Source organism: Ursus maritimus, unplaced genomic scaffold, assembly GCF_017311325.1.
Source record: "Ursus maritimus isolate PB19 unplaced genomic scaffold, ASM1731132v1 scaffold_19, whole genome shotgun sequence".
NCBI lineage: Eukaryota > Metazoa > Chordata > Mammalia > Carnivora > Ursidae > Ursus > Ursus maritimus.
The window spans coordinates 53,490,436-53,499,477 of record NW_024424341.1 but is presented as its reverse complement, the minus strand read 5'-3'; the positions used below and the strand labels follow the sequence as shown (position 1 = coordinate 53,499,477).

Here is a 9,042-nt window from a genome sequence, read left to right as displayed (position 1 = left end):
GTCTGTGTGTGTTTTCTTTTAGTGGTGATTGTTCTACAATTTTTCTGGACTTCAGTCCATATGTCACAAAATAAATCATGGCCACTCTGATTTCAATTGGTTTGTGGAATAATTAGGCATGGTATTGATTTATTGTATTTATTATTAAGAATTGATTAGAAATAGGTGATGTTAGGGCACCTGGGTGGCTCAGTTGGTTAAATCTCTGCCTTTGGCTCAGGTCATGATCCCAGGGTCCTGGGATAGAGTCCTGCATAGGGCTCTCTGCTCAGCGGGGAGCCTGCTTCTCCCTCTTCCTCTCCCCCTGCTCATGCTCTCTCTTTGTCTCTCTCTCACAAAAATAAATAAAATCTTTTTTTTTTAAAAAAGAAGTAGGTGATGTGATACCTAAAGATGAACTCAAAGAAGAAATATTTTCAAGGTTTTATATAGGATTTACTCCTTTAGATACTGCAATGCTTTCTCCAATCCTCTGCCAGTGAAGCTTTCATTCATTTAAAGAGACCATATTTCTTTAGAGCAAATAAAACCAAGAACATTCAAGAAGTTTTTGCTGCTTCCACATTATGACCTGATTAACATTTGTATTTTTGTCATTTCTTGGTACCTTCGAATCCACAACTCATGCCAGCTAACGTTATTAGAGTTCCAGATGCATCCAGGTACACATGGAACAAAGAAAGTCCAGGTGAGATTGACACTGCGTTCCTTAAATTTGTTGTCCAGTGCAGTTCAGGCCAATCCTCCTTCAAGATCCCCATTTTTAACTCACATATGGCTTCCACCTTATCATCATTTTATTTTCTTTGTGTATTTCAAACTTCACTTTTCTCTCCTATACAAGAGATTTTCTTGACCATTGCTAATTAGTATAGTTACATGTGTACTTTTAAAAAAGTGAGAAAAAGGAAAGACTGAGCTTGACTGGGGGCGTAGAATTCATCCAAAATGAACCTGATTATAGGTTCCCACTATCTAAAAGTACAGCGTTCCTTCGAAACCTTTCCTAAGCTAAAATGGCAAGGCAGGAGAGTATCCCCCACTTTCTGAACATTGGAATTGCTTAGTTTTTATGAAAGACTTACATTAGTATGGTAATGGCTCTTTTCGTGAAAAATGAAAGTGAAAATGCTCTTTGGATTTCTTCTGGGTAGCAGAGCCAGTACTAATGTCAGTCTTTTATAAAAGCAAAGTGGGGTAAAGCGAACTTTAGGAAACAAGGGATATCTGTATTCAAAATACCAAAGGGCCACCTGGCAGGAAGCACTTCTGCGCCAGGCAAGCGTCTCATTGGCGCTCAGTCCAGCAGAGCTCTGGGTTTTTGGAGACGTTTCGGCTCCAGAAAGACGTGTCTGTGGAACATTTTCCCCTCCAAGATTCTGGGAAATTTAATCCAAGTACTCAGTGTGGTAATCCACATCTCTGCCAGAGTGTCGGAACTGTAGTCATCGTTGCCCTAGGGCATTGCAGGAAACAGAGTCCAGACGCTCCCAGTGGCCCCGAGCACTTGTGACCCTGGGAAGCAGGGCCCGTGGCCTTGCTCTCTTCGGACACTCTGGGAAGCGGAGTTCAGGAGCTCCAGGTAGTGGGAGGAACTTCTTTTTTTTTTTTTTTTTAATAATGATTTTTTTATTATATTATGTTAGTCACCATACAGTACATCCCCGGTTTTCGATGTAAGGCTCGATGATTCATTAGTTGTGTATAACACCCAGTGCACCATGCAATATGTGCCCTCCTTACTACCCATCACCGGTCTATCCCATTCCCCCACCCCCTCCCCTCTGTAGCCCTCAGTTTGTTTCTCTTAGTCCATAGTCTCTCATGTTTCATTCCCCCTTCTGATTACCCCAGTGGGAGGAACTTCTGTCCCCAAGGGCGGGCCGGTGGCTCGTGACCTCCTAGGCATTCTGGGAAGTGTAGTACCGGAACTCCATGTAGTCTCAGGCACTTCCGTTCCCAAGAAGCCCGTGCTGGGGAATTCTGGGAAGCGTTGATCTAGACCTGCTGGTGGGGGCGGGCACTTCCGGCCCAGGTGGGCGAGGTTGTGGCCGTCTTTCCCCTCCCACTGGTTGTCCTATGGGGATCCCGCAACACTTGGGACTTTGTAAACCTACTCTTGAGGCCCCAACAACTCAGTAGTCTGGTTGGGGCGGGGGGTTGGGGAGGGAGGAAGAGTTGATGCTTGAGGTATGGGGAGAACCGCTGTAGTTCACTTAGACGGAGCCTTCTCGAGTTTGGGAAGTTTCTTGCCTCCCTGGGGTGGGTGCAGCTTGGGTTGTAATTATTTCCGTGTTCCACTCCCCACCGCCTCGCCCACCTGCCAGCCATTTAACAGTATAGCATTGGGAAGAGTTACTTAATCTTACTGTGCCTTTGCGCATCTAAAATAAACTGAGAATAGTAACTTGCTAATAGTGTTGGAATGGCTAGTGTGGTTTGTTCCGGCAATGGTGATATTTCATAGCCTCCTTTCCTTCCCCAGCCCTGATTTCTCAAGAGGGACTGCGTGGAAGTGGAGGCAGTGACTCGCTCCTCGCAGCAGGGCCCCGTGTGAGTAGGATTTAGCATTCTTCTTCTACGAAGATATTCACGCAAGTTGGAGAACATGGAATGTGTACTTCGTAATGACCAATGCCAGTAAGTTAATTAAGCCTTAGTTTTTAAGTTCCAGTCTAAGGGCTTTCTTTATACCATGAAAAATAATAAAAGGAAACCTTATTTAAAATGGAGTGCAGGGTGGTGGCAGGGTGGTGGTGGTGGGGGGCCTGGGTGGTTCAGTCAGTTAAGCGTCTGCCTTCCACTCTGGTGGTGATCCCAGGGTTTTGGGATCGAGCCCCGCATCCGGCTCCCTTCTTGGTGGGGAGTCTGCTTCTCCCTCTGCCTGCTGCTCCCCCTGCTTGTGCGCTCTCTCTCTCAAACAAATAAAATCTTTTTTTAAAAAATGGAGTGGGGATACCAGAAAGGGGAACTTTCACCCCCTATAGCAGTTAAGGTCAATCATAGGAAGAATTGTCAGTTACAGACCCCCACAGAAGAACCCCCAACAGGAAAGAATGAATTAAGGGCCACAACAGGAAAAGAGGTACATTGCATCTCCTACAAGAAATTGCCCAGCACCTTAGCCAGTGAGAAACCTCATCACTCTGAACTGTTGCTTTTCTCCAATGGACTTTCATTGGAAACAACCCCTTCCAATTTCCTCCTTCTCCATAAAATAACGTTCCTCTCCTTTGTTTGTTGGATTGACTATGGTTTTGCCATAGCTTCCATGTCCCAAATTGCACTTCTCTGCTATTCCAAAATAAACCCATTTTTCCAAGTGAAATAACTGTCTTATTATTTTTTAAACTTATTTATTATGTTCAATTAGCTCTTTTGTTTTTAAGGTCAACAATACAAATTACATTTAGAGTGGCGCTATGAAATGTATTTTGCTATTTAGGAATTAGTACTTAAGCTTTTAATTTATTAATTTATTTTAACAAACAAACAAACCTATAACATGAGACCATAAGTAACAGCATTCACGAGGAAACTACATTTCCAAAAACAAATTTAATGAGAAAGGTGGTAAGGTTTTACATTTTTGTAAATCTCTGTAATTTTTCTGCCTTTAAGAAAAACAGCTGCATTTTCTTATCTTCTGTGTTCTATCTATTGTGATGATTGTTTTGGTTGAAGTAATGAAGAAAATCCAGCTTCCCACAGTTACAATTGGAAAATAATTACTTTATTTTTTTCAAAGCTTTATTTATTCTCGGGGAGGGGGGCAGAGGGAGAGAATCTCAAGGAGACTCCGCACTGAGCATGGAGCCCGACTGGGCGCTTAGTCTTACGACCCTGAGATCATGACCTAAGCCAGAATCAAGAGCCAGCCATTTAACCAGCTGAGCCACCCAGGCACCCCGGAAAATAATTACTTTAATAGCCTACAGTATCTTCTTCGATACTGCACCAACATTCCACAAGTGATAGTTTCTTCTTCTTTTTTTTTTTAAGTAGCCTCCATGCCCAGCATGGAGATTGACAAATGATAGTTTCTTAAAGGTTATTGCAATGTAGAATCTAAAACCATATCAGTGTACTTTTTGTACTTTGTTACATTAAAATCCTTTAGTCTGCCTTGTACTTTTATACATTCATTGTTTTGTGACATTATGCATTGCTCATTTAGAAAATATTAAATGGCTGAGTTTTGCAGATCTTTCAAATATTGACACATTTGATTTTACAATATTTTTAAAAATTACAGTCATCAATATCACCACTCATATCATCAGAAAAGTTTTGTTTCTAAAGACCTTATGTCTTTAAATAGTGGGAACTTGTCAAGCTCCCAATGATGCAGTTTTTTTAAAGTTCTGATAATTGCATTACAGCTTAAATTTTGTCATTGACAGCAAATGCTGTCAGTAATTTTCTCTCAAGTGACAGTCTTGTTTTGCTCATTTCCAAAAGTCCTGTCAAATACCTAGGTGTGAGCAACTGTAGTTTATCAGTTCTTTCAAGAGAGGAGTGTCCTATGGGAAAAGATGCCTAATTCACCTCATTGCACAAAGAATGGCACAACTGCTTTTCCTATGAACAATCATTGTATGCACAGTCCTTTATGCTTATCTGATAAGTAAGTAAACATAAATTTTACCACAGAATATTACAAGGACATATACTCAAGGGTTGAGATGCAATAAAATTTATAAGTTTACTATTTCATCAAATAATTCTTAAGTGAAACTTGGGGCGCCTGGGTGGCTCAGTCAGTTAAGCATCTGTCTTCAGCTCGGGTCATGATCCCAGCATCCTGGGATTGAGCCCTGCATTGAGATCCTTGCACAGTGGGGAGTCTGTTTCTCCCTCTCCCTCTAACCCTCACTCATGCTTGTTTTCTCTCTCTGGTGCTCTCTTTCTCTCAAACAAATAAATACATAAAATCTTTTTTTTAAAAAAGTTCATAATAGTTGCTGCCTTACAAGTGGTTATAAATCTAGAAAATATGATTAGGAGTGCATGTTGTGCAAAGACATAAACTCTATGAGAGCAGAGACCTTGTTCACTGCTGAAGCTAGTCTTTTTTGCCCAAAAAGCTTATATTTTATTTTTTAATATTTATTTTATTGCTTTAATTCCAGTACAATTAATTTACAGTTTTATATGAGTGTCAGGTGTACAATACAGTGATTCAACAATTCTATACATTACTCAGTGCTCATCATGGTAGGCATTCTCTTAATCCCTTTCCCCTATTTCACCCATCCTCCACCCACCTCCCCTCTGGTCACCACGAGTTAGATCTCTATAGTTAAAGAGTCAGCTTTTTTGTTTGTCTCTTTTTTCTTGGTTTGTTTTGTTTCTTAAATTCCACATGAGTGAAATCATATGGTATTTGTCTTTCTATGAATGACTTATTTCACATAGCATCCTACTCTTTCGCTCCATCCATGTTGTTGCAAATGGTAAGATTTCATTCTTTTTTATGGAGGAGTAATATTCCATATATATCAGTCACATCTTCTTTATCCATTCATCTATGGGTGGACACTTGGGCTGCTTCCATAACTTGGCTATTGTAAATAATGCTGCAATAAACGTTTTGAATTAGTGTTTTTGTATTCTTTGGGTAAATAACCTGTGCTGGAATTACTGGGTCATATGGTAATTCTATTTTTAATTTCTTGAGGAACCTCTGTTCCGTTTTCCATGGTGGCTGCATGAGTTTACATTCCCACCAACAGTGCAGGAGGGTTCCTTTTTCTCTACATCCTTGCCAACATTTTTTGTTTCTTGTGTTTTTTATGTTAGCCCTTCTGGCAGGTGTGAAGTGGTATCTCATCGTAGTTTTGATTTGAATTTCCCTGATGATAAGTGATGTTGAGCATCTTTTCATGTGTCTGTTGGCCACCTGTGGGTTTATTTCTGGCTTCTCTATTTGGTTCCATTGATCTATGTTTATTTTTGTGTCAGTTTTGTACTGTTTTGATTACCATAGCTTTGTAGTATATCTTTTAATCTGGGATTGTGATCCTTCCAGTTTTGTCCTTTTTCAGTATTGCTTTGGCTATTTGGGGTCTTTTGTATTTCCATACAAATTTTAGGATTATGGGGCACCTGGGTGGCTCAGTCATTAAGCGTCTGCCTTTGGCTCAGGTCATGATCCCAGCATTCTGGGATCGAGCCCCGCATCGGGCTCCCTGCTCAGTGGGAAGCCTGCTTCTCCCTCTCCCACTCCCCCTGCTTGTGTTCCCTCTCCCTCTATCAAATAAATAAATAAAAATATTTGAAGAAATTATAATAAAAAAGAATAAAGTAATGCATATAAGAAATTATTTTAAAAAACAATTTTTAAGATTATTTGTTCTAGTTCTGTGAAAAATGCTTTTGGTATTTTGATAGGGATTGCATTAATCTGTAGGTTGCTTTGGGTACTGTGGACATTTTAACAATATTCATTCTCCCACTCCATGAGCATGGAGTGTCTTTCCATTTGTTTGTGTGCTCTCTTCCATTTCTTGGAAATCACTGTTTCATTGTTTTCAAAGTACAGGTCTTCTTTCACTTCCACGGTTAAATTTATTCCTAGGTATTTTTAAAAATACCTTGTAAAATAGGATTGTTTTCTTAATTTCTCTTTCTGCCACTTCATTCTTAGTGTATAGAAATTCAACAGATTTCTTTATATTAATTTTGGATCCTGTGACCTAACTGAATTCATTTATCAGTTCTAGAAGTTTTTTGGTGGGGTCTTCAGGATTTTCTATGTATAGTACCATGTCGTCCACAGATAGTGAAAGTTTTACTTTTTCCTAGCTGATCTGGATGCTTGTCATTTCTTTTTCTTGTCTGATTGCTGTGGCAAAGGCTTCCAGTACTGTGTTGAATAAAAGTGGTGAGAGTGGACATCCTTGTCTTTTCCTGACCTTAGGGGAAAAGCTCTCAATTTTTAACCATTGAGTAGGAGGTACGTTCCCTCTAAACCTACTTTGTTGAGAGTTTTAGTCTTGAATGGATGGTGAACTTTGTCAAATGCTTTTTCTGCATCTTCTGAAATGATCATTTGGTTTTTATCCTTTCTGTTATTGATGTAAGGTTTATTTGTGAATATTGGACCACCCTCACACTTCAGGAATAAATCCCACTTGCTTCTGGTGAATGATTTTTTTTAACATATTGTTTGATTCAGCTTGCTAATATTTTTTGAGGATTTTTGCATCTATGTTCATCAGAGATATTGGCTTGTAGCGTTTTTTGGTAGTGTATGTATCTGGTTTTGGTATCAGGGTAATGCTGGCCTCATAGAATGAATTTAGAAGCTTTCCTTTCTCTTCTATTTTTTGGAATAGTTTGAGAATAGGTACTAACTCTTCTTTAAATGTTTAGTAGAATTCACCTGTTAATCTGCCTGGTCCTGTACTTTTGTTTGGTGGGAGTTTTTTATTACTTATTCAATTTCATTGCTGGTAGTTGGTCTGTTCACATGTTCCAATGCTTCTTGATTCAGTTTTGGGAGGTTATATTTTTCAGGGAATTTATCCATTTCTCCTAGGTTGTCCAATTTGTTGGCATATAATTTTTCATAATATTGTCTTATAATTGTTTTTATTTCTGTGGTGTCAGTTGTTATTTCTCCTCTTTCATTTCTGATCTTGTTTTGAGTCCTCTCTCTCTCTCTCTCTCTCTCTCTTTATCTCTGATGAGTCTGGCTTAAGGATTATCAATTCTGTTGATCTTTTCAAAGAACCAGCTCCTGGTTTCATTGATCTGTTCTACTGTTTGTTTTTTAGTTTCTATTTCATTCACTTCTGCTCCAATCTTTATTTCCTTCCTTCTTCTGATTTGAGGTTTTGTTTGTTCTTGTTTTGAGTCCTCTCTCTCTCTCTCTCTTTATCTCTGATGAGTCTGGCTTAAGGATTATCAATTCTGTTGATCTTTTCAAAGAACCAGCTCCTGGTTTCATTGATCTGTTCTACTGTTTGTTTTTTAGTTTCTATTTCATTCACTTCTGCTCCAATCTTTATTTCCTTCCTTCTCCTGATTTGAGGTTTTGTTTGTTTTTTTTCTAGTTCCATTAGGTGTAAGGTTAGGTTGTTTATTTGAGACTTTTCTTGCTTCTGGAGTTAGGCCTGTATTGATAAACTTCCATCTTGGAACAGCTTTTCCTGCATCCCTAAAATTTGGGACTCTTGAGTTTTCATTTTCATTTGTCTCCATGTATTTTTTTATTTCCTCTTTGTTATTGTTGACTTTTTTTTTGAGCAATACATGGAGGAAAGTTTATTAAAGTGAGAGTATATTTTTGAGATGTGAGAGCAGGCAAGTTCATGGGAAAGTGGTGCCTGGGGTTTGGGTCTCTATCTTTTATCTTCTACTTTTTTCAAATTTAAATTCAATTAGCCAACATATAGAACATAATTAGTTTCAGATGTAGAGTTTGGTAATTCATCAGTTGCATATAACACCCAGTGCTCATCACATCACATGCCCTCCTTAATGATTTCCTTTTGGATTTCTTGGTTGACCCATTCATTGTTTAGTAGCATGTTATTTAACCTCCATGTATTTGGGTTCTTTCCAGACTTTTTCTTGTGGTTGATTTTTAGTTTCACAGTGTTGCGGTTGGAAAGATGTATGACTTCAGTCTTTGTGAATTTGTTGACACTTGTTTTGTGGCCTAACGTGTGATGTACTCTGGAGAATTTTCCATGTGCATTTGAAAAGACTGTGTATTTTGCTGTTTCAGCATGGAATGTTCTGAATATATGTTAGATCCATCTGGTCCAATGTGTCATTCAAAGCCACTGTCCCCTTGTTGATTTTCTGTTTGGATGATCTGTCCATTGATGTAAGTGGGATGTTAAAGTCCCGTACTATTATGTATTACTATTGATTAGTTCCTTTATGTTTGTTATTAGCTGCTTTATGTATTTGGGTGCTCCCATGTTGGGTGTGTAAATATTTACAATGTTATATTTTCTTTTTTTAAATTTTTTTTATTATATTATGTTAGTCACCATACAGTACATCCCTGGTTTCTGATGCAAAGTT

General features: G+C 38.8%; 1 long non-coding RNA gene across 1 annotated transcript in view; it reads left to right on the top strand.

The window, feature by feature from the left end:
- The first annotated feature begins 343 nt into the window (after window positions 1-343).
- The window catches only part of LOC121103498, a 27,722-nt gene continuing 19,023 nt past the window's right edge, over window positions 344-9,042 (top strand). Inside the window, exons 1-2 of the long non-coding RNA XR_005835764.1 lie at window positions 344-688; window positions 2,486-2,640. This is a non-coding gene — a long non-coding RNA (uncharacterized LOC121103498). The remainder of the gene's footprint in view (window positions 689-2,485; window positions 2,641-9,042) is intronic.